Below are 27060 nucleotides of genomic sequence, written 5' to 3'. Positions count from 1 at the left end.
TACACAAGAACAAAAACTTCAAGCCTGAATGGCAACAACATTTCTATATAATGAGTCTGTTTACACACAGCAAATTTAAATGTCTTGGGTTTTTTACTAGTGTCTTTTATAGACTAAATCAAACCCTAAGGATGTAATCAAATTAAAAGGATTAGTGCTCATTAATAAGCTTGCAGTAATATTTCATCAAAAGTTTGCTAAGTCTCTCTCTGCAAAACCAATAGATAAAAGCAGGCAGTGCATAAAAGTGTCTACTGCATTAAAACATGACAAAAATAAAATTTCTTAACATTGCCCAAAGAACCATCTATTTCTGAAGATCATACCAGTTCCCATTGCATAGGCCAGTAAGGGTCATTAAACACCAATGGGTCTCTGAGTCCTTCTTCAGAGTCAATGACATTGTAGACTGCACTCAGGATCTCATTTTCCTCCACACAAGGTCTGCAGGGCAAAGAAGGCAAATGAACTATGAAAAACATAATCACTGCTTTTACTGTTGCTTTTTTTGTCATAAAAATTCCATTTATTTAAATTCCATTAAAAAGCACATTTGGCTGCCGAGAGCATAAATATACACTTTTATTATACTTAGCATTTTTCATTTAAAAAATATCTGACATTTGTTTAGATAAAACTGCTAAAATATTTTCAGACTACCTGTTTTAGCACACCATTTTCTACATGTTTGTTGCATACAATAAACGCTGGAAAAAAGTTATTTGGCATGCAATTCCAAAGCTCTGTATATATTTCTCATTAGAAGTTATCAGCTTACACTGATCATTATCCTTACTCTGTCATGTGCCTGCCACTTATGACTTCTCTCAACATATATCTCTTAGGAGAGTAATTTAAATTACTTGAGCTGTAGTGGAAAACATTTTTTAAAAATCTCATTTTTCTAATTGCTCTGATATATTTAATAAATCATTAACTGAGCAAGTGACAGTGCTAGAAATTCAGGAAGGCTTTTTAATACAATGTTCTCCTAAAGACAAAACTGTAATTCAGACAGTGACATCTGCTTGTGCACCTTAGGGTATTACCAAAACCAAATATTGGGGAAAATAATCAAGCAATGACATTATATCTGTCTTAGAAATACACTTAAACTTAATAAAATGACAGGTGAGATTAATATTATCAAATATTAGATAGACTCTTATTTGTAAGTATACATAAAATTCATAAAATAAGATTTTAAATTTATTAAGAATAGTAATTTTGTATAATTTCAATATAACCCCAGATCTGTGCACATGAGGTATTTGGGAATTATTTGGTGATTTATATACAGAATATCTAAATGGAATATACAAGTGGCAGCATTTACAGAAGAAGATATGTCCAGGAATGTTCTCTACAGCATCATTTGCAAAAACGAAAAGCTGGAAAAAACTTAAATGGTCATCAATATGAAATGTTTAAAAATCTTGTTATATTCACACAACCAAATACTATTTAGCAGTAAAAGTAAATAAAACTGATCTACGGGTATCAATGGACCCATTTTAATCAATTCAAAAATAATAAGCAGAGTACAGAAAGCTATGTATAGTATTTATATAAAGTTTTAAATTATCCCCAATTTTATAAATTGTTTTTACATGATGCATATTTAGTATATGAATGTAAACATACATGAGAGACCCCTCTGACGAAGGCAAGGAGGAGAATATGTTTCGGGAGGGGTAATTACTCTGGTAATTTATTCCTTTAAAAAATTTGAAGCAGTTATTACAAAATTATAAGATTATCAAATCTAGATATTATGTACATGTTATATATTGGTGTCTATATTTTATGCAAATTGGTACATGTACATGCGTGTATACAAATACGTATGTATACCTTTTATGTATATTTGGAGTATGTTATAATGACAAAACACACATACACAAACACAATCCATGTGGCCTAGTTATATAAATAAGCCAAAGATGGTCTCTGCACATTGGTCCTATGGTGCTTACTTCATTGCAAGCTGGGGAACAATTAGCTCCAAAGTCCACTAGAGACAAACCCAAATTTTTACACATCCAATTGTTTCAAATGAAGTCCAAATAAGCAGATTTTAGTCATTTATAGCCTGCCTGCTTTGTATATTCCACAAAACTGCACCCAGCATCTGCTAACCATAGATAAGATAAACCCTGGGGCTATAAAATACCCCAAGCTGCTGCTGCCCTGCAGAGTTTTCTGACCCAGAGACTGTCCTTCATGCTGCTGAGCAACATCATCTAGACTGATAAGCCCTCCTCTCTGATCTTCCCCTTTCGCAGGAGTTCCCTTTGCCCTCTCCTTCTGGGTGGTGGCCCCCTACTCATTGCCTTTGGAAGGTATCCTGCTGTGAGGGACCTCCCCCAAGTGCAAACCCACCAAAGCATCACCCAAGTAATGCTTGTGTGCTACTGCCACCTCATGGTCATATTTTTTTCCTTGATCAGCTCCCAAATCTCTCGAACTCAATACACCAGTGAAAAAAATTGGAAAAATATCAGACTAGAGGTCAGAAGAATTGAATTCTAGACTTGACTCTCTACTTTGGCTCTTTCAAGTAGTCAGAAGTGTTCAAATAATGTCAATCTAGCTAAATATCTCCAGGCATTTGTCAAGAAAGGGACCATTCCTTCTCCAGAACTGATTGGTACGGGTGAGTTTTCAGAAACATACTAGAATAAAACTTTTGGTTGGCCACATAGAAGAATAACAGATCATCCAAGAAGAATGTAGCATGGTGTTCACAGAGGTGGCTAGAGATTCTCCCAGCCTGCCCTCCTTGTATTGTGAAGCCCTCCACCCTCTGCCAATGCAAGGACCACAATTCCTGTCAAGCATCATAGAGACAGCATTTGAAACTTATATAATAAAAAATTTAAGTAGGAGAATAAAAAAGAAATTTTTATCAAAGGTAAGGATGTAATTTAAAAATGCTAAAGCAATGACAACAAAAGTGGAATAAAAGAAAATATAAAGCAAAAAAGTAATAAAAATTAATAAAATGAAAGTTAGTTGTTAAAATAAGGAATTAACAATATTCACGTATAGAAAAATACATTTATCATGAACCTACTATTTTACTCATATATTCATATAAGCAAGAACATTTATGGAAAATATTTAAAAATGTAAAAATGAGACAGGGATCAAGATCATTTCTTTATGGCCCTCTGTATCATTTCAATCTTTTTTTTTACCAATAGCATGTACTTTAAACTTTTATGTTTAAAAATTTTTAAAGACAAAATGAATATCAAATCTCTCAGGTTTTCAGTGTAATTTGGTAATCTCAATTTTTAAATAAACTTTTCAGTTTATTAAAAAATTTATATCCAATAAAATGCCAGAAGGCTATATTTGTCCAAGTGTCACAAATTTTGACTTCTGCTCTATATTCTCAAAATTATTCTACATATCACTGAAATTCAGAACAGTCAAAATCTTATACTTTGAGACAAATAATATGAAAAAATAGGTTACTTCCTCCCAGGATGTGATATAAGTTAACATTATAATGCAATGAATCTGAAAATCCCCTTGTTTCGTTTAACTCAAAATAAAGGGGGTAACTCTTTCAAACAATTAAATTTCATTGTAAATACTTATATTTTCATTTTTATATCTCATTCAGCTACTTTCTCAGGACTATCTTTGAGAGAGTATCTAAATATTCTGTAACCCTAAACTGCTTAGCCTTTCCAAACAGTTTTCTTTGTTATGTTTCAGCTCATTTGCTAAGTTACAATATTTTCACATCCCTCTCCATAACTGATTCCTGCACACACTGACCTGCACTAGGTCTGTGTGGGTGATGCTGAAATGCAAGGAACAACAGGTGCCTTGCCCATCTTGCATGTTCCTGAAGAGCACCTGCTGTCTTCAGAAATGATTTAAGTGACCCAGGCTTACAGCATCCCATTGGAACGATTATAGTTCTTATAACTGAAGAAAATTGTATGAAAGCTACATCTTCTCTGTTGGATTCAAATTCACAGAGCCAGCATAGCTGAGATGCAGAGCTCTAAATAGGATGTCTTATAGGAAAATGCCAAACTGGCTCCAAGTGATGATTTCTTTTCAATTTTTGAAAACAGTAATGTTAACCATTGCATCATCACCTATTATCCTTCTGCTAGATGCTTTATAGAAAAGCTGTATTTTGGAAAGTAGTACATTACCTTGCAATCTCATCAGTTTTCTTTAATCGTAAATGTGCACGCAAATGTACACACAGAGCTTCTTCACAACTAAATGAAGACACTAAAAAAATTTAAAAATAATAGCACAGATACACTTTTTATTTCCTAATGAGTTTCTTTTACATTTTTTTTTAGGAAAGTAAACGTGACAGATTAAAAAAACATAAGTTGGCCCAAGGATTACCTTTGAGACAGCCATGGGGAATAGCATGCTATAGAGAATGAACCCATAGCTATAATACAGTTAGAGGTTTGAAAACCTTTCCAAGAACAAGCTGGTAAGGGTTTGCAGGCCAAACTCAATTCATGTAGTTTTCAGGTATATAATAACTGCACAGTTAGAAGCCACTTCACTGACTCCCCAGAACTCTATTCTCAGTTTCCCCTTTATGCCAACCTCACAGCATGCTTTAGAAAATATTTTACTTTAAAGAGACAAAAACTTACTAATTATCCACTTATCAGTGTACACAGGTTTGCAACCAACAAGATCCTACTACAGGATATTGTTAAGGCTTTTTAAAAATTTAATGCAACAACATAAATATTCTTCACTGTGAAGAAAAATAAAAATCATCTGAAATGATGATTTTATTCTTTCTCATTAGTACATGCTACAAAATATCAAATAAAAAACATATATTTCCTTAGAAATTTTCAGTTCTTTGTGCTAGTCCAATAGTCAACTAATTTTTTCTATAAAGGGCCAGAAAATAAATAATTCAGACTTTGTAGGACTTAATAATCTCTGTCAAAACTATTCAACTCTGCCATTGGAGGAGAAAAGCAAATATGGACAATAAATAAGTAAATGGGCTGTATTCCAATAAAACTTTATTTACTGAAATAGGTGCTGGCAGAATTAAGCCTTTGACCTTTGAGCCATAGTGTGTAGACCCCAGGGCTGGTCTAGAGCATGTTTTACCTATGACACACCTTATAGCTATCAACATCAACATCTATAAATAAGTACAAAATACAAATTATTAATTTCCTACTGAGGAATATGTGCAATTCACTTTTAAACTAGGACATTAAATTCCAGAGAACAGTGAAAAATGACAAAAATTAAATAAATACACTCCTTTTCAGTAGTTCTGCTTTAGGTCTTTCCATTTAGTTTCAAATCTTTTTGTTGAGTATTTTAAAAATAGTAACTGACCATACAACTTGAAAGAGGGAAAACTAACGTTGCAAAGGGCAGCCCCACTGACAACTGAGTTCTTTGCTAGGTGAACGAGGTATTGACTTATCACAGAAAAATAGACATGGATGTTTTCAGTGAACACCCTGAAAAATGTGCTTTTAATGAAAAATTAGTCAATAAATGTGAAATGTACTTCTTCCAAAACTTAAGGTAAAAAGTAAAAGCTTTCTAGAAGAGATTTCTAGAATGCATCAAATTGACTTAGCTCCACAAAACCATAGCACCGCCTTTATTTAATTTCCATACCGTGAAGCATTCTGACATCCCCAGGGCAGTGCTTAGTAAGCATTTTATCCTAGACAGCTTGAAGATGTACAGCAGCACTAAAATTACAATACGCATCATGACTTGTTCTGTCATCCAACTTTGGGAATAGAGCTTACTTGTCTCTATAATGAGCTATCTGATGTTCCATCCATTTTACCTGTGGCAAACTGGAGTTAATGTAACTAACCAAACATTGGCATTTTAGTGAGAAGTGAATATAAAAATATTCTTTTTTTGCAACAAGGGTTAAGCAACAAGCAGTCACCATACATAATTTACTCAAATTTGCACTTTGATGCAGAATAGCATACATTTAAAATTTTTCAGCATAAATTAAAATTTACCCAAGGCATTGTTTCCTCAAAATCTTTCTTACAATCTAGAGATATGTCTAATGTATTGATTAAAATCAATTAAAACCATCATGTGTCATTGTAGGCACACAAAGTAATTTAGTCCTTTGAAATTTGTTGCAGGACACACAAGTCCTTCATAAGCTAAGCTTGCGTCATGAGATATCAAGGTATTATTAAGTTGTGTGGTCGAGAATCTTGCAGTATATTAAAACTAATAAAAGGTCCTTACTAATTAAATAATTATAAGATATTGCAATATATACTGATACATAGAGAAACTAGGGTGATATAAGAGCACATAATTAAATAATTAGTTTTTAAAATCTACAAAAAGCTTTTTTACTGATCAGGTTTATTATGCATTTCTTTAAAATTCTTTCACTTCTGAAAAGCTAAGACAATATTAGACAATTTATAGAGTTTACTTTTGGTAGCCATAAATATATAAAATGCAAGATTCAGAAGAATAAAAAGACTTGTACAAAAACTTTGTATAAAAGAAAAAAGGTGATATTTTAAATGAAATAACTTTCTTTGAATGTTTTTACTTATCAGTAAGAATCACTTGTTTTTGATCATTAATCTTTAACAAAGACAGGTTGGATAATGTCTTTAAAAGGAGTTAAAAAAATAAAAATAAAAGGAGTTTTAGCTCAAAAAATATTACTAAATTAGCTATTTGTTCTCCTAATATATTAGTCTCAGTAAAGACCCACTAAAAATACATATTATAATATATATATATACATATATATATATATAATTGTTTTTTAGCATTGGTTCCATATAAGAAGCCTAGTAAATAGTACACCACAATCTGAATTTCTGGCAATTAGATTGTGTATTGTTAACAAAATTAGATTCTACTAATCCTTGTAATTCTCAAGTAACTTATAAATTTGAAAATATAGTACATGCAAGAAAAGAGAACATGTATCTAGGCTTTCAGAACACAATCTCTTTGTCCTATAAATTCACGAAATGCGCCCCCCCCCACAACCATATTACTGCCATATTTATTCCCACCCATATTGTGAATGAACAGAATCACACTCCATTTCTTCTAATATATATAATATATATGTATATGTTTGAAAATATATAAAAATATAACAGAAGTGTTTTAGAATATCAGAAGAATTGGTAATGTAGAGGCTATAAGACTTCCCAAATACTCAGTGGGTTTTCTTTTTGTGTGTGTATATATATTTTATACATATAATTATATGCATTATATGTGCATATATATAATACACACACATATACAGGTGGCCTGGGCCGCAATTAAAAATTAAGTTCCTTAGCTTTAAACATGGGTTATAACTCTTTCACTGATATTTCTTTATACTCCATGTAATTTCTTTGTGAAGGTAATCCTGATGCACGTTGTATGTAGAATATCTTTTCTAATGTCCTTAACCCATATTTGGTGGCAGCAGGGCAGTAGGAAAGTGTGCGTGGGGGGGGGGGGGGGGGCGGGGGTCCTATGGCATCCTCAGTAAAATCATTCAGTCATAAATAAACATGTGTGATCTTCCACCATGATACTACACTAATCACTTAGCAGGCAGGAGGCAGAGTCTCATCGCAGCACAGGGGTTCCCAACCTCTCAAAATATACATTTGTTCATGTATTCCTCAAAATAGTAATATCAATAACATCCTATCTTTTAGTTTTTTACATATTCTGTCCTAATCACCTCTCCCAGCTCATAATTCATAGCAAGTTGCTCTAAGACTGGAGGGAAGATTGTGAACCTACAATAGAAAGATCAAAGGATTTAGAGCACTAAAATGTATAAACACACACATTTTCAAAGTGTTTTAGAATATCAGAGGAGTTGGTAATCTAGTAGTTAAGCTTCAGGCTTAATAAATTTTTCCAGATACTTTAAGACAGTCAAAATGATTAGACCAGTTGTTTGCTTGTGTATTTTAATACAGAATTTAAGTTTTGCTTTTCTTTTGCTCTACTGGACAAACAGATTTGCAAGGCTGTATGGGTTGAAACTAGGCTTAGTGATGTTTTAGTGCAACCCCTTCGTTTTGCAAATAAGCAGACTGAGACCCAAACAGAGTCTAAACTCTGCAATCATTTTGCGAAGCACCCACAGAAGGTCCATGACAAAAAGCTTTGGTAGGCTGCTGGGTTCAGTGTCCCTTCTGTGGAATGATACAGCATCAGCTGAGAAAACAGGTGGAGTCACACAATTTTTAAGTAGAAATCGTCATTGAAACTATAGAAAAATTATTATTCCTACAGGTGCTATAAGTTAAATACCTTAGGTCTCACTAACTATAACCTAAGTAACTAAATCATTGAGTAAAATATTCACTTGATATGATAATCTTTTAAAAGATGGAAAGTGAAGATTGGTTGAAAGTAAAATACTGAACAAGTCACTGTCAGCATACTCACACATATATGGCTTCAATGTCTACTTTCTGTGGTAGAAACAGAGTACCAGAATCAGACACATGTATTTGCCATATTAAACCTTTCTATTACTCTAGTAGCTGGTATTTCAGTCAGCTTATGTCAGGAAAATTTATGTTCAACATTTCATTTTTCTTACTGAGATTATTGCAATATTCTAACATTCTCTTGCCTCCAATATCTCCTACCTACAATTCCCCCCCACATTGCTGTCACAGCTGTCTTCCTAATCTATTACTTCAAACTAGTCAATCCTTCCCTTAAAAACTTTCAAGGGTTGCACATTTTCTGTATAAAAGGAAAAAAAAAAACCTGCAATCTTTGGTGACACATTCAAATTTCATGAGACTGCCCATGTAACTCTTGAGTCGAGAATCAAATACTTCCTCATACACACTTGAAGTCATCAAAACTATTCATTTATCAAATCTCTCCAGTACTTCCCTTATTTTTTTCATAAAGTCAAATGCCTATTGAAGCCCTTCTCATCCTTCAAGATATAACTGTCATCTTCTCCTTTAAGCACTCTTTGGTTTTGAGCCAGGCAATTCATATCTGTCTTCATATACTAGTATGTTTGAATTTCTTCTCAAGCACTTAAAATATTCTTCTTTGAATCATATTGATGCATTTATATACAATTCACTCAAGATTAAAACATCTTTGGGGAAGAAAGACACTTTCTCCCCTTCACATATATTAAGTTAAGCAAACTTTGACCTCCTATGAGATTTTTGTGAGAGAACACAGTAATAAGTTATCTCAATGAGTACTATTTTCTCCAATTTCCTCTATTTTACTAAAATCTATATCTATCCTGCATCTAACAGGAATGTATGTGTGGATGACCCTGAGCAAAAATCAGGAGTTTAGAAGTAATTCATAAATAGTTAAGCTGTACTTGTGAAGCACTACCTGATTCCTTATTTCCAATCCCACGCCTCTCCAAATCAACACCATGCTACCTGGTTGTTCATTCAAAATTGTAAGTCCAATTATTATTCACGTTTCCAGTCCTTTAATTGTAACTTGCACATAATTTGAATATACTCAAGTTTGTAACCATGATATAAAATCCTAACTTTAAAATTTTCCATATAGAAAGTGACATCCAAGACAGTCTCATCTCCTACCTTTCGTTCAGTTGCACCTTTCTGTGGTAACCTGAATATCTTGGTGCCCTTAAACACGCTGTTCTTCTGTCAAGACTGGCTTTGCACACCTTCTCTTCCTAACAAATGTCAGACTTCAGCCTCTCGGAGAAGCCATGCCTGGCTCCTCCAGGAAGGTAATGTGTGTGCCCTCTTCCCATGGCATTCTCTACCTGATTTATTGTGTCTACAATGCATTCCCTATTTGGTTTATTATTTTGTAACTGCTTCTATGACCATCTCCTCTACAAGACTGTAAGCTATTTAATTGTAGGAGTCTTAGTCTCATTTTAAGGTATATACCACATAATGTCTGCCACATGGTGGAGGATCAAATGAGATTTTTTTATATGGACAAACATAAGAATGAAGACAAATTGAACACTGGATAGTTAAGAAAAGTACAAGAAACTTTACTCCTCTTCTTACCTGAGAGGAAAGTTCCTGCATGCCTTAGTCCAGTAATCCAAATCTAAATTTCTGAATGAGTTATAAAACCTTAGGTCACCCTCCATGGTACCAGCATCTCATCTTGCTGATTCTAACATGATGATGGCCTCATGCCAGAACAATCTGGAATATTTAGGAATAATCCATAGCACATCACTCACCCCTCTAACTGATATTCAATATTGTACTAAACAAGCAAAAGAGTATGATTCCAAGAACCAAATTTACTTCACGTCTGTTCCTCTAATCGCCAAGATTATCTCTTCCATCAATTCCTTTCCCTCTATTTCTAATGATTCTAAACCAACAAAATAAATGTTGAAGTTTGGAATTTTTCACATAATAAGTCAGAGGTATCCACATAGTCCAAGATTGAATACTAGCATTTTTTTCATGCAACTATGTGAAATTATCATCAAAAGCACTTACAAAATGCTTATCATTATGTTTCCGCATGCAAATAGAAATAACATGATTAAACAAAGTCCCTCATATGACATTGGAAAGTATAATTAAGGTCAGATGAAAGGCAAACATTTGGATAATTTCTTTAGAAAAGTCCCTTTTTCTAGAGTTCCGTCTGTGTTTTACACCCATCTTTGTTCTGCCCCCAATATCTTGTATTTGATAGAGAATCAAAGGTGGGCAGGCACACTGGTATTCCTCTTCACCCTTCAGGGGCTTCTAGCTGTATTATGAATGTTCCTTTCAGTTTTAATATCCATTTTTAGAAATGCCTGTGTAAATTTTAGATTTCTAAAACTTTCTCTAAAGTCTAAAAAAATATGTTTCCCTTATTTTTTGAGACATCCAAGAAGCATTTTTGGTCTGAAAAATGCCACCTTTTCAGAACTTAAGGTTATTTGAAAAAATATATGTGTATATTACTAGTTAGAAGGCATTTTCCTTCCCATAATTAGTTTAAAACAAAATTCCTTTTTCTTGTTCTCTAAAAAAAAAAAAAGTATAATACTGGAAAAAAAAAAAGAAAAAAAAAAACACTTGGACAAAGGCAAAAATTTTAGTGTACACCCAGAGCATACTTTACATGATGCACATAACATCTACAATATGCTTAGGCTTTTTTGAAAAGCATGTTTTTCTTTCATATAAAGATAAAAAGAAAAGCTTTTAGGTCATGGGCTATAGGGGGAAGAGATAATATCTCTTATGCTTTGATGTTACAAGTAGCTCATCATTACAGAGGAGTTCTTTTATTATAATAAAGGTCCTGGTAAACTGAGCCTGAATATTTAATAACCAGCTTCTGCACAGATGCTTTGTGACTTTTTTTCAAACTGTAGAGCAACCATACATACATTACCAAAAAAATTACAATACTTTATTATTTTAGTGTTGAGACTTTACTTAATAATATTTAAAAATATGATATAACCGAAAAGGAAAGCATGATTTCTACATTCCCCAGGAAGCTTTGTTTACAAATGTTCCTAAAACACCAACTGGCAAGAAATTAGGGTAAAATGATCCATTCATAGTCAAATGCAACATATAAAATTAGTTCCAAACTCTCGTGCATTGTCTACAAATAGAAATAATAGCCTACTGAATGATATTCAAAATGCCAGTGTATTACCCTATGTTAGTTTTAAAGTTAGAAGTAAATATAGATGAAATTTGAAAAAAAATATTCATTGCATGTTAATAAGTTGCCTGAGTTTTAAACTTGGGCATTCTGGGCAAAATAATTATTTAAAGAAAAATTTCAGGTGTCTTTTAGAAGCATAAAACTTTTTGACAAAATTATATAGGTACGTATAGAAAATTCAAACAGCCAATAGGAGTATAAATGAGAGATTATAAAATTCATTCAAGATGCACTACCCACAGATTGTCACTGTTTGACAAACTCCCTTCCAGACCTCTCTCTCTATTTCTATAGATATGGGCACACATAGAAGTGGCATGTATGAATGTGGGGATATACAGATCAAGCATATGTAGATAGAGGCATATCTAGGTCAGGCAAATATAGATATGGTCGTATACAAACTGGCATAAACAATCCTGCCTTAAAATCATGTCAGTATGCACAATACTATGTGACCTGCTCTTTTTCTCACACAGAAAAATGTCACCAACATCTTTCCAAGTCAATAAAAAAATACACTTTAACATTTGATAACCACTCATTTGTACCAAGGCCTACTTTTCCAATTTCTTAATGAAGGACATTTAGTGAGAGTAATTCTTTTGTAGTACAATAATGTTATTTAGGTATAGACTGATTTCAGGTTCATGTCTTTCTAAAAAGAATTTATAGTTGCTTACAATAAAAAATAAGTAAAAAAAAATACAATTGAATATCAAAAAACCCACAAAATACAGGAATAACAAATAAAAAGAAAAGAAAAATATAAAACTCTCCTAGCAAGTAGAATTTTGAATAAGGTAGTCCTCAATTCAGGCTCTCAGAATTTACCACTGAAATACCTATGATAAAACAGAAAAATTCAAAATGAAAATAAATACTAAAAGCAAGAATCAACAGCCCATTGCGAAAATCTAGGTAGAACCTCCACCAACTTCAAAACTAACTGAATTAGATTTAGAAAAACAATGGCTTGCAAATAGTGCCACAAGCAGCACAAGAAACAGTGCAGAAATTCTGACCATAAAGAAGAGAAAACAACAAGCTAGTTTTTATAATGGAATATCTCTGCAAAGACACAGGCCAAACTGGTAACAGTGATTGCCTTTAGCTAGGGCAAGTGGAGAACGCTGGCAATGCAGGAAGCAAGGGGTAATTTCCATTCATTATACGTTCTTTTAGGGCCTTTGTATTTCTACTCTGAAAATGTATTTATTCATTAAAAATTAGCTATAATGTCTAAAGCTTTGAGCCCTACATGTAACAAGTAAGGTTGCAAAACTATAAATAAAGTATCATATCAATTTTAAACAAAAAATAAAGTACTATATATGTATATGAATGAATACATTCATATGGGAATGGATGGGATTATTAATGATTTTTTTTTTTTTTTTTTTTTTTTTGTGACAGAGTCTCACTCTGTCGCCTGGGCTAGAGTGCCGTGGCGTCAGCCTAGCTCACAGCAACCTCAAACTCCTGGGCTCAAGCGATCCTCCTGCCTCAGCTTCCCGAGTAGCTGGGACTACAGGCATGCGCCACCATGCCCGGCTCATTTTTTCTGTGGATATTTTTAGTTGTCCATATAATTTCTTTCCATTTTTAGTAGAGACGGGGTCTCGCTCTTGCTAAAGGCTGGTCTCAAACTTCTGAGCTCAAATGATCCACCGGCCTCGGGCCTCCCAGAGTGCTAGGATTACAGGCGTGAGCCACCACGCCCGGCCTTAATGATTTATTTTCTTCTTCTATCTCCTTCCAAGACTTTCTCCCATATTTTTTTTTACCAAGAATGTATTGTTGTTATATAAGCAGAAAAGTTCATACTTAAAAATAACTTGTAACCTAATGGAAAATAATGGGAAAGAAAACACTAAATGTAAACACTTTGATTCAATCAAAATTATATTCAAAGCAAAAGTTATAAACTCTAAATCATTATTTCTCTATTAAAAGAAAACGAACAAAATTAAATAAAGTCAATGACAACAAAAATAAAGCCAATTTAAAAAGTCAATGAAAAACAAGTGAAAGGAAATAAATATAAAAAGAAATTTTAAAAACAACCATTTTTTAAAAAAACTGCCTTAAAACATTGCAAAATCCCTTTATTATAATGAAGAGAAAACGAAAATGTAAACAAAACTAGAAAGTAAAAATATATAAAGAAAGTAAAATTTCTGCTAATGGATTTGAACATATCCCCACTGTTCCTCGTTATACAGTCCCCCCATGCAGGTCTCTTTGCATTTTCTTGCACATGACAGGCACATGCCTGCTTTTGCATTTGATGTGCCTCCTACCTAAAATTCTCTCCCTGGGCATCAGCATTAATTCACTCCTTCAAGTCTTTATTCATTGTCACCTTCTGAATGAGGCCTTCCTTGACCACTCTATTTAAAATTGAACGCAGATGCATGCCTGCACACATCTGATATTGCCTATTCCCCTTCCCAGTTTAATTTTCTTCTTGGCTCTTATGACCATATATTTTACTAATTCATCTTGTTTATTGTCTTTTTCCCTCCTCTGATAAGAATGTAAGTGTATGTGAGCAGCAATTTTTTTAATGTTTTTCTTACTGTAGGTGCTCAGCAAATACTGTTGAGTGAATAAAAATTTTAAAATCTTGAGACAAAATCTATGTCCTAGGAAAATAAAAAGTACATCAATTAAGGTAGAAAAAGAAGTATAAAACTGAAATGATCATGGAAAATTAACAAAACTATAAAATAATTTTCTACCAATTTAATAAAACTTTCATAGTCCTATGGTTTTACATTAAATTTCTTCAGAATTTCAAGTAGCAGATAAATATGTGTGTATATACATCCAAATATACTGAAAATTGGAAAAAAAACTATTTATATATGTATATGATATATATGTTGTACATGTTTTATGTACATGTAAATACATATATGTATGTATACACTTATAAGTAAATTGAAAAGATATATTTGGCATATAGATTTTTTTTATCTCTCAGATTTTTAATGGTGAATTTATAATGTAAATATACTTTCTTTCTTTTTTTTTTTTTTTTTGATAGAGACAGGGTCTCGCTCTTGCTCGGGCTGGTCTCGAACTCCTGAGCTCAAACGATCTACCCACCTCGGCCTCCCAGAGTGCTAGGATTATAGGCATTAGCCACCATGCCCGGCCGAATGTATACATACTTTCATACATGTTCTTTTCCTTAACAATATATAATAAAAACCTTTAGAATTCACTAAACATTTTTGGAAAATACTAATTTTTAACAACTGCAGTATTCTACAGGTAGATGAAACATGATAAATTTAAAAATTAACAAGTTTTGAACTTTCATTAGCTTTCTAATTTTCTACTGAAATTAAAATTTTAATTAATTTATTAAATATTTAGTGATTACCTATAATGAGCTGAAAAGTGTTTCAGCACAGGAGGCAGAAGCAAGAACAAAGATACAGCCCCTGTCTCTAAGCCCTTAAAACATAAGCAAAGGGAAAGACAGAAATTATACAGATAATGATGAAAAGCCCACATGATTATAACTCTGATACAGTGTGTTATGGGAGGGTAATGGTGGGAATATAAACCACTACTGGATATTGAGGGAAAGTCATGCTAAGAAAGTGACATATCCACTGAGACCTGCAGAGTGCCAGCTAAGGAGAGTATTCTAGGCAAAGGATTTGTGTACTGAGCATCTATGTGCATTACATAAATCTTTCTGCACATCTCTATTTCTTTAGCATAAATAACCAGGTATTAAGTTGCCAGATAAATGTGTGCTACCATTTGTAAAGTTTTTGATATATACAATCTCCAGCACTGAGTTTGTTTGAAAATATAATCTCACCAACAAAGTGTGAAAGCATCTATTTTACTGTTCTCTCATTAACACTGGGTATTAAGTTTTGACCTTGATTTTTAAATTACATTATGAGAATATAATAATTATAGAAAAATCATAAAATATGTATAAGTATAAATAAATAATGAGTTTATAGCTCCCAAATTTCCAACATCTAGAAATTACTACTTTGAACATTTTATTTGTATATTCAAGACATTCCTCCATGTACATATACACATTTAAAAGGTATTATTGCCCTTGCATTATAGTTGTTTTCCACTTAATGTAAGCATTTTCTGAATAATAACTGTGCATCTGCATTACTAATTTCATATGCTGAACAGGATCCCATTGTTAAGACTAAAATAAATTTAACCTATTCTATATGGCTAATTTTTCTCCAGTTTCACTATTACGTGTCTAAGTGTAGATTTTTTAAAACATATTTATCTTACTGTGGCTTCTTGGGATTCTTAAATTAGTGGATCAATATGTTTCAGTAGTTCTTGGAAGTTTTCAGCCATTGTTGCTTAAAAATGTTGTCTGCAGTTTTTATTCTTTTCTGGGCCTCAAACATGCTAAATCTTCTCATCAGGTCCTCTAGGAGTCTCTTATTATTTTATGAATTTTCCATATTTTTGTCTTTCTATATAATTTATTCTAGATAATTTCTAATGACCTACCCTGCAGTTCAGAATATATCAAACCTTCGTAATTTGCTACCTATCCTTTGAGTTCTCAATATCAACTTGATATTTAGCTGTTATAATTTCCATTGGCTCCTCTGTATATTTACCATATCACATTTTATGGTTTTCAGATTTTACTGAAAATTTGAAGCCTGTGCTTTATCTCCACTAATATAGAACAGACATTTTTTTTTTTTTAATTTCTGACATCTGGAGTCCCAGTAATCTGTTTCTACTGTGTGCTGTTTCTGCTCATTGTGGCTAAGGCTGTCTAGACTTACTGTATATCATGCTGCCTTGGTTGTCTGTTGAATATTTAATTGAGAAATTTATTTTAGAAGTAATTTGAGACTCAGGAAAATGATACATTCCTTCAGAGGGACACTTCATTTCCTTCTGCATGGAAGAATGGTGGCCATCTGAGACCAAGGCTTGAGATTTGGGGGACAATTTAGATGACCACTCAAAGTACATTTTTTGTTCCCTATTCCAGACAGCAGTGTTTCGGGGCCACAGCAGGGGTTTTTCTCTTTGACAGGAGCTGAACTTCAATCTCTATTTAACAGTCAACCAAAATTCCAGTTCACAATTGATCTGCTTTTCATACCCAAAGTTTGATGGAGACATAACTCTTTTAGCTCTTAACCTTTTCCTATTCTTTGTCTGGTATCTTCATACTATCTTGTTAGTGTGATCCATTTAAGGAGATGTTTTGCATGTCATCCATGTGTTTTTTTTTTAAAAACAGTGTCACTTTTAGGGTGTTTGTTCTGCATTATCAACTTATCATTACAAGAAACACAAATCCCCTCTCAACTATACCAATTTGTTAGAAATTAATTTTATCCCTAATTCTTATTGTTGAGTTACTATTACAAATGATGCCATAATGAAAGTTGCTTTAAATATGCCTTCTTCTTTCTTCCAGTTATTTCCCTAAATTTCTATAAATGAATTGTTGTATTCATATTGTATGTATTTTAAGACCTTGACATGTATTATTAATTTCTCTTCCAGAAAGAATTTATGTTTAGCTACTTTTAGTTTTCCACCAGAAAGTCAATTCCCGCCCGTTCTCCTCCCCATTGAACATGCACAGACATTCACACATATAACCAGGTAATGATTTTTCATTTTTGGCAGCTTGATAGGTAGATAAATATAAATTTAAATATAAATTTATTTCTTCTTTTGAAATGTTTATTTGACTTCTAGTGAGACTAAGCATACGTTCATGTTTATTGAGCATTTTTAGTTCTTCATTTGCAAATTACTTAATAAAATGTTCTTACTCATAAAATGTACCACTAAAAATCAGTAGATATAAATGTAATTTTATAAAAAGGTAAAGCCAAAGTAAATGCAGTGAACAAAGGAAACATCAAAATAGCATGAAAATAAGAGGCTTTAAATAAACAGAACTAAGGCCAGATTTAAATATTCAAAGCAGGAATTGGCAGACTATGGCATGGGGGCCAAATTTGACTTGCAGCCTGCTTTTATAAAGTTTTATTGGAACACAGCAATGCACATTAATTTGTGCATTGTCAGTGGCTGCTTTCACACTATGACACCAGAGCTAAGGAGCTGATACAGAAACTGTACTGCTGGCGAAGTCTAAAATATTTATTATCCTGTCCTTTCCATAAAAGGTATGCCTACTCCTGATTTAAAGGCAACATACTATTTAATAATTGTTTTATCAACATATAAAAATAACTGTGTTATAAACACTTTAAAGAAATTTATTACATTTATTAACTCATCTAATAAATCCATGGCATACATATATTATTATTAACCTCTTTTATGATGAGATTATTTTACAGAGCCAAGAAGGTTAAACAATTCACTCAGCATTCCACTACTAGTAAATGGCACAACCAGATTCAAAGTCAGGCAGTATGGATTAAGAGTCATTGGTCTTAATCTCTATTAAAAATGAATCACTAGAAACATTTATACTAAAACCAATCACATCCCTTACTATTTTATTAACATCAATCTGAATATTATTTAACATTACTCTGCAATTATATATGAAAGAAATAAGCAGCATAATTGTTGAAGTGGTGGAGAACCAAACTATTGTTTGCATAAAATGTGGAAACACAAGATCAAATAATGAAAATGCAGAATTAGTAAGATAATTCAGTGACTGAGTAGCGTACTAATATAAAAAAGAAACGAAAACTTTCCTCTACTATATCCTTAACCACTAAGAATATGGAAGTGGGGAAAATCTCTTTACAATAGCCATAAACACATAGGCTACCTAGGAAAAACAATAAGTAAATCTGTTGTTTCTTTAGAAATAAAACCTCAAAATGAATAACGCATCACACTGAGTTTTGGAGTGTGGAAGAATTGATATCACAAATATAGAAATTTTTTTCTAAGAACACTTTGAGGTTGAAAACAATTTCAGATTCAAAATATATAATTTTCACAAATAAATTTATTACCCAATGAATATAAATTGTATCTGGACAAATACACAGATTTAAAAGCCAATAAAAATTGGTAAAAAATTAAATGATCCAGAGCATGTGGCCTTTCAGATATTAAAATGTGTAACGATGCTACAATAATTAAAACTGGTGATAAAATCAACAAGCCAATCAATGAACAAAATAATCCTAGAACAAAGGCTCTAGGATATATAAGAACTTAGTAAATGATAAAAGATGCAATACAAACTGGGGATTAATCAATAACTAGTGTGAGTTAGACAAAAACTAGGTTTAGACCATCATCTTCTTATCTTAAAACATAAATCAAAATTAAGTCCAGACAGATTGAAGAGTTAAAATTAAAAATGAAAAAGTGATTGCTAATGACTTGGTCTCCTACCAAAGGCTGGGCATGTGACAATTTAAAGAACCCAGTGCTCTCCATACTGAACTTGGCATACAGCAAGAGCTCAGCAAATGTGTGCAATGAATATAAAAATGAATTTATTCATTTATAGCTAATCAATTGATTAATTATAATAAAATAAATGCATAACATACATCTTCAAAAATCTTAAATCAAACGTGGTTTGTCTCTGAAGTCAAACTAGAATTCCAAATAGAGTAGATTTCTGATCAAAATCTAGTTTATAACAAATGCTATAAAGAGATTTTTAAGATAAGGTATTTCATCTCATCTTCTGTAGGAATTGGTAATATACCATGTTTGAAATTGTCAACTGTGACTTTGAAATTCCCCATTATGACAATGAAATAAAGAATTCAATAGCACATTATTTTAATATTAATACCGATATCATCAGGATCCGATATCTTTTCATTTCCATTAATAATTTCTCCATTAACATTTACATTAAGGGAGCAATGGCTGTTGCTAACAATTCCTTTGGAGCTCTTTCATACTTGAGTCCTCCATGAAATAGGTGAATGTTGAAAATTGCGAAATTTTAACTTTCATCTTCCTATTACTTCCTTCAGATTGTAAAATATAGTATTTTTGCCAATGTGATTGCTTGGTATTTGCTTGTTTATTTAAAAAAAAACATGAATCAGAGCCTAATATGTGCCAGACATTGCATAAAGTAATTTCACAAACCCCAAATAATTTTGGCTATTTTTTCATAAATTGCTGAGCTCAGTTAATCAACTCTGAATGTCAATATTTGTTCACTAAAAATAAAGCAACAATATTGATGACAGTAAACATCTGAAAACTATGCTAATTCTATAAAATTACTAGGAATTTTAAATAATGACTATTATTTATCACCAATTATTACTATTAATAATTTCTAATCAAATTTTAAATAAGCTAAGTATTATATCAGTTTGAATGTATTTTAAAATTTCAGTGAAATTACTGTTTTTTTAAATATATATGTGTATTGCAGAATTTTATATTATATAGTCAGAAATGATGCACAGTATATATTTATTTTAATATTTCCTCCTAAATCATCCCCCTCCCCAGGTTCCTTTTTGGTTTTGTTACTCTTTTGTGAACTGATTTCAATTTTCTGACATCTTTCCAATGTCGAACTACCTAGAAATTTATGTGCTATTCATGCTGGCTGCAGTCACTCAGTGACAGAGTTTATACTAAGGTAGTCTGGATCCACAAGATGTTGGGAGAGGATGATGGCTTGGTCAAAAGTCCTGCACTATGCAATGCTGGTCTACCCTGGCAGATATAACTTCCTCTAAAGAGACTAACTACAGTAAGTGGGTCAAGGAGGAGTAGTAGAGAAGGGAAGCAGTTAGAGTGGCTAGGGCATGGAAAAACAAAATAAAGAAAATAAAAACAACTAATAATTGATGCTTTAGTTATTTAAAGAATATTTTAGTAATAAATGTTCCCTAGATTTTTTGTTCTAGACACTATTACTCTGCATATAAAATTATTTACATAAGCATTTTTGTAACTTCTAAATATTATGTGGCCCTTTGTCCACACCTGTTAAGAGTTCTTTTCTTTTTTTGCTTTTTACTTCCCTGTATTTTGGACTGCCAATCATCTGTCCTATTGTCTGCCTTTCCTTTATTCATCTTTACAGCACTGGTATTTTTGTAAAAGCAATGGAATTTCTCTTTCTACCATGTTAGTCCCTGTACTAACACCACACAAGAATGCACATGCATGTCAAACCATCCTTGCATCCTGGGGATGAAGCCCAGTTGGTCATAGCGGATTATTTTTTTCATGTGTTGCTGAATTCGTTTTACTAGAATTTTATTGAGAATTTTTGCATCTACATTCATACGGGATATTAGTTTGTAGTTTTATTTTTTTGTTGTGTCCTTTCCTGGCTTTGGTATGAGGGTGATGCTGGCTTTGTAGAACAAGCTGGGGATGATTCCTTCCTTCTCGATGTTATGAAATAATTTCGGTAGTATGGGTACCAAAATCCATAAATGTGATTCACCACATAAACAGAAGCAAAAACAAATATCATATGATCATCTCAATAAATGTGGAAAAAGTATTCAACAAAATTCAGCACCATTTTATGTTAAAAATCCATAACAAAATAGGCATAAATGGAACTTATCTCAAAATTATAAAAGCCATATAGGGCAAATCCACAGCCCAAATCCTATTAAACAGGGAAAAGTTTAAAGCATTTTCACTTAGAACTGGAAAAACATAAAGATGTCCACTGTCACTACTTCTATTCAACATAGGGCTGGAAGTCCTAGCCAGAACAATCAGGCAAGAGAAGAAAGTTAAAGGTATCCAAATGGGGAAAGAGGAGGACAAACTATTGGTTTTTGCTGATGATATGATCTCATATCTAGAAAACCCCAAAGATTTCACCAAGAGACTCCAGGAATTGATAAATAAATTCAGCAGTCTCCAGTTAAAAAATCAACGTACACAAATCAGTAATATTCCTATATACCAACAACAATCAAGTTGAGGATCAAATCAAAGACTCAATAATTTTCACAACAGCTACAAAGAAAATAAAATACCTATGAATATATTTAACCAAAGAAGTTAAAGATCTCTACAAAGAGAACTACAAATCACTAAGGAAGGAAATTGCAGATGATGTAACCAAATGGAAAAACATATCATGCTCATAGATCGGCAGAATCAACATTTTGAAAATGTCCATGCTGCCCAAAGTGATTTACAAATTAAACACAATCCCCATCAAAATACCAAAGTGATTTTCCACAGATATAGAAAAAATAATTCTACACTCCCTTGGAAACTTAAAAGAGCCTGAATAGCCAAAGCAACCTTAAGAAAAACGAATAAATCTTGAGGCATCACTTTACCCACCTTTAAGATTTACTATAAGTCTAGAGTAACCCAAACAGCATGGTGCTGGCACAAAAATAGAGAAATAGACCAATGGTACAGAACAGAGAACCCAGATATAAAAACCATCCACATACTGCCATCTAATCTTTGACAAAGCAGAAAATAATATATACTGGGGAAAAGAATCCCTATTCAATAAATGGCACTGGAAAAGTTGGGTAGCCCCATGTAGAAGATTAAAACAGGATGCATATCTCTTATGACTAACTAAAATTAATTCAAGATGGATAACAGACTTAAACCTAAGACATGAAACCATAATAATTCTAGAAGAAAATGTAGGGAAAACTCTTCTAGATATTAGCCGAGGCAAAGAATTTATGAATAAGACCACAAGGGCAATGACAGCAACAACAAAAATAAATAAATGTGACTTGATTAAATTAAAAAGCTTTTGCATAGCCAGGGAAACAATCAACAGAGTGAACAGAAAACCTACAGAATGGGACAAAATATTTGCATACTATGTATTCAGTAAAGGGCTAATAACAAGAATCTGCAAAGAACTCAAGAAAATTACCAAGAAAAAATCAAACAACCCCATTAAAAAGTGGGCAAAATACATGAACAGAAGCTTTCCAAAAGAAGATAGACTAATGGCCAATAAACATATGAAAAATTGCTCAATCATCAGGGAAATGCAAATCAGAACCACAATGAGATATCATCTAATCCCAGTGAGAATGGTTTTTATCAAAAAGTTCCAAAACAAAAGATGCTGATGTGCATACAGAGAGAAAGGAACACTTAGACACTCTTGGTGGGACTGCAAACTAGTATAACTTCTATGAAAAATAGTTATGAAGATTCCTCAAAAAACTAAAGTAGACCTACCACTTGATCCAGCAATCCCACTACTGGGTGTTTACCCAAAGGAAAAAAGTCATTTTATCAAAGAGACACTTGCATTAGAATGTTTATTGCAGCACAATTCACAATCACAAAGATGTGGAATCAGTCCAAGTACCCATCAATTCATGAGTGGATTAATAAAATGTGGTATATGCATACCATGGGGTACTACTCAGACATTAAAAAAATGAATTAATACCTTTTGTAACAATCTGGATGGAACTAGAGACCATTCTCCTGAGTGAAGTATCTCAAGAATGGAAAAACAAGCACCACATGTACTCTCTATTAAATTGGAACTAACCAAACAGCACTCATGGGCACAATAGGAAGTGAAACTCAATGTAAATCAAACAGGTGGGAGGGTGGAGGAGAGCATGGGTGAAATCATACCTAACAATGTATTAATACAATACCTGGGTGATAGGCACACTTATAACTTTTGTCTCAAACAGTACAAAAGCAATCCATGTAACCAAAACTTGTACTCCCATAATATTCTGAAATTAAAAAAAAAAGAATGTGCAAGCATGTGCACACACATACACACACACTTCCCATGTTTCTCCCAATCTCTTCCATTTATACTTCTATTGCCTGTAATCTCAGTTGCTCATACTTATATTTGCAAAGAAAATTCATACCCAAATTTATAGTCTCTTTTGTTCGATAAAAAGAAACTTTATATGAGTTTGCCTGTTACACTACAATAGCTTTCCAAACACCAATTTCTCATCTTGTTATATACTTGGACCCGCATTAGATATCCAACTGAGGAAGAAAAAAAATCTACATTCCACAGAATATTCAATATCAGTAGAAATAAGCTAGTAAAGTTCCATAAGGGCAAGATCTATATATGATTTTCCCTTCCAGTAACTGACCAATGTTAGGTGTTTGATAAATGTTTGTTGAATAAATGAATTGAAGAGATCTAAGGAAGTGAGGAGAAAATGGTTATTGAGAAACAGTTTGTCAAGCAGACTCTGGGTCCTAATGGCCTAGGTTAAAATCCTGTCTACACACTTACCACTTATGGACAAGTTTCTGAACCTCTCCATGCCTCAGTTTCCTCATTTAAAAAGTGGGCACAGCAACAGTACCTACTTTATAGGATTATGGTGAATAAAAACTGGCTTGCAATTTGAGAGTTACATAAGCCAATACATTTAGAGCATTTATAACTAGGTAAGCATCCTATATATGTTGTTTTTAAAATGTAATTCTCAATTTCCCCTTAAATAAAAAAAGAGGACTGACTTCTCTATAAAATTCATGTGTCTATCGTTTCTGGAGGAAGATGATTGGGTCTTTAGAGGTCCTCCTTCCCCTACTTTCCTAGTACTTTATGGAAACCACATTTTTAAAATGAATTGTTTGCTCTGGGCTAAAATGGAGAGACAACGAAGGCAAAATATAGTGGTAAGTGAACTAATGGAGGAGCACATTTACTGAAGCAAGTGATCAAATGGACCAGAAAATTATGTAAAGTGAGTTACAAGATAGTCTATTTAGCCTACTGCATAAAACATGGGGTGAGGAGTTAGAAGATTTAGATTTGAGGTGCAACCCTGACACTTAGTAACTCATTTATTTGGTGCATGTTCACCTTTCTGTGTGTCATTTTTTAAATCTGTCAATATGTCACAAATCTCCTAGAGTTTCTATAGGAGTAAATAATGCAATTAAGTTAAAACACATATAAACCAAAATTTTAATTCTGTATACTAAATTCTGGATATTTTATATAAAGTACACTGGTCTTTTTCGTTTAACTTTTCCATTTAAGTGATTCTCCAACTAATTTTGAAATAATACTAAACCTATTTAAATATTGTTCCTAACTCTTTTTAGACACATTATTTTCCATACTACATTACAAATGCTAGAGTTAACAGACTATAGACTCCAGTTCTGTGGATCCAATTGTTATATTTCTTTACACAAGTCATTCATTTTTAATTAAACCTCTGGTCTGCAAATATATTACTGCACTTCAAAACAGAATGATTTTAGTGGTGTTTGATTTTCTTTGTCATGCATTAAATTGTATCAAATCTAGATGAATAGCACAATCCAATAGAAACAAGAAGGGCAATCTGTGAACATGCTACAGTAGCTCTGTTCATGCATCCAGCAATTGCATACCTATGAAGAGCCAAGCACTATACCAGGAGCCAGGAAACTAACCATAGACATGATTGACCTATTCCTGCCCTAAGCAAAGACCAATCTAGTAGAGAAGACTTATAATTAAACAAGATATGAAAATTTGTAAGAATGAGTGCTATGCTAAGGCAGTACAGAGTACCCTTGGAAGCCAAAGGGAAAGATAACCTGAGCATAAAAAAGAAAAAACAAAGGAAATAACTGTATGCCAAGATCTAAAAACAATTAGCCAGGAGGAAATAGAGGTTATGAGAAAGAGTATGGCACATTTAAAGAAGAAAAACAACCAGGATATTGGTAGCATAAAAAGTGATGGGGAAATCAAGTGATTGTCATAAATATGAAAACAGAAAACACACTGTAGAGTTCCTATAGACCAAGCTCAGGAATGTCTATAGTAGAAATCCTTTGAAATGTATTAAACAAGAGTATAATCTGATCAGATTTGTGTTTTAGAGGCTAACTTTGGCTGCTTTATAAAACATAGATTGATTTATGAAAACTTCCTAAAAGCAAGATTTTTTCAGGGAGATCAACTGGGATTCTATTGCTGAATCCCAGATGAAAATTATGGTAGCTTTGACCAGGGCAATTGCTGTGGAAAACTTATTTACAGTGAAGGGTTTGAGCTTGATGATTCCCTTACTGATTCATTGAGCCATTCATTTAATCAGCAGTGATTAACTGCCTACTCAGTCAGGCAGTGGGCTGGTGCTGTAGACATGACCTTAAACAAGACATGTATGCCTTCATTCGTTTGTAGTCTAACAGAAAAACCAGGTAGGAATAACTGGCTTGCAATTTGAAGAATAAATGGCTCCTTCCCTCACACTTTTTTACCAAAATATGTTCCCATACTAGTGGAAATATTCAATAGGTCACTGGATAAGAAAGCCTGGAATTCAGGAAAGGTCTGAAACTAATAAACAGAGTTGGGAGCCTTCAAGACATGGATGACAATCAAAGATGATTCTAGAAAGAGAGTGCACAGTGACACAAGGAGGGGAAACAAGACAAAGAAGAGAGGAATGCCAGTATCTAAGGGAGGTGGAGAAAAGCAGTCTTTAAAGGATGAGAAGTTGTGGCCAGAAACAGATTAGGATAGTGTGGTTGGTATCCTGGAAGCCAAGGAAATAGAACTTCAAAATAGGAGGGTATGGTTATCTACAGTGTCAAATACAAATGAAAAGACAAAAGTAAGAATTTCCTATAGTATTGAATATATCAGAACATATGGTATTGAATGTACTGGATATATTGGAATATTAATGATTATGTGGAAAACAGTTTCCATAAAATAGTAGATTGGACGTGAGATTTCAGTGGACAGAAATTGAGATATCTGCCCCCTCCCACATTTTGTAAATCAACATAAAATATTATGAATAATATATCAGAGGAAGATATTTAGTACAAACATCTTAACCACACAGTTGTTTCCCACAACTGCCTTCCACCTTTCTCTCTAGATGTGCTCTAGTTTATCCATGTCTAGTATGAAGAATAGCACCTGGAACCTAGGATTCCAGTTATTATCTGACTGACATGGCATATAGTGGAATCATCATTTCCTTCATTTATAAACTACCATATATTTCATTAAACATTAATATGACCAAAGTTCTGATTAGTTATATGTTAAGGACAGGCTGTTTCATGGAGAATTACATCTCATTGGTAACTAACAAGTAACTCGTTATCAACTAAATCATTTGTGCATTTATGCTCTTTTTCTATGACTCTTCATTTGTAAATTGGCATTTTGCTCCTAGTTAAATATTTTTGTTAGAGGTTAAATCAATTGCTGAACCTAAGACCTCTTTGGAGAAATAATTTGTTTACTTAGCAAATGCATAGTGAATGGCCACCATAATGCTTTTCATTGTGCCAAGCAATAAAGAAATTTTTGTAGTTTACTTTTTATTCTACCTTCACATTGTCTCTGAAAGTGATTGATTATCATGCCATTTATGATCCTCACCCAAATTATTAATAAAGACATTGACCGAGGGATGTCCAAAGATA

General features: G+C 32.9%; 1 long non-coding RNA gene across 1 annotated transcript in view; it reads right to left on the bottom strand.

The window, feature by feature from the left end:
* The window catches only part of LOC123633092, a 621497-nt gene that overhangs the window by 261546 nt on the left and 332891 nt on the right, over positions 1-27060 (bottom strand). Inside the window, exon 5 of the long non-coding RNA XR_006733543.1 lies at positions 327-444. This is a non-coding gene — a long non-coding RNA (uncharacterized LOC123633092). The remainder of the gene's footprint in view (positions 1-326; positions 445-27060) is intronic.

This window comes from Lemur catta, chromosome 2 (genome assembly GCF_020740605.2).
Source record: "Lemur catta isolate mLemCat1 chromosome 2, mLemCat1.pri, whole genome shotgun sequence".
Classification (NCBI taxonomy): domain Eukaryota; kingdom Metazoa; phylum Chordata; class Mammalia; order Primates; family Lemuridae; genus Lemur; species Lemur catta.
The sequence above is the reverse complement of the archived record's forward strand: the minus strand, read 5'-3'. Positions and strand labels throughout refer to the sequence as shown.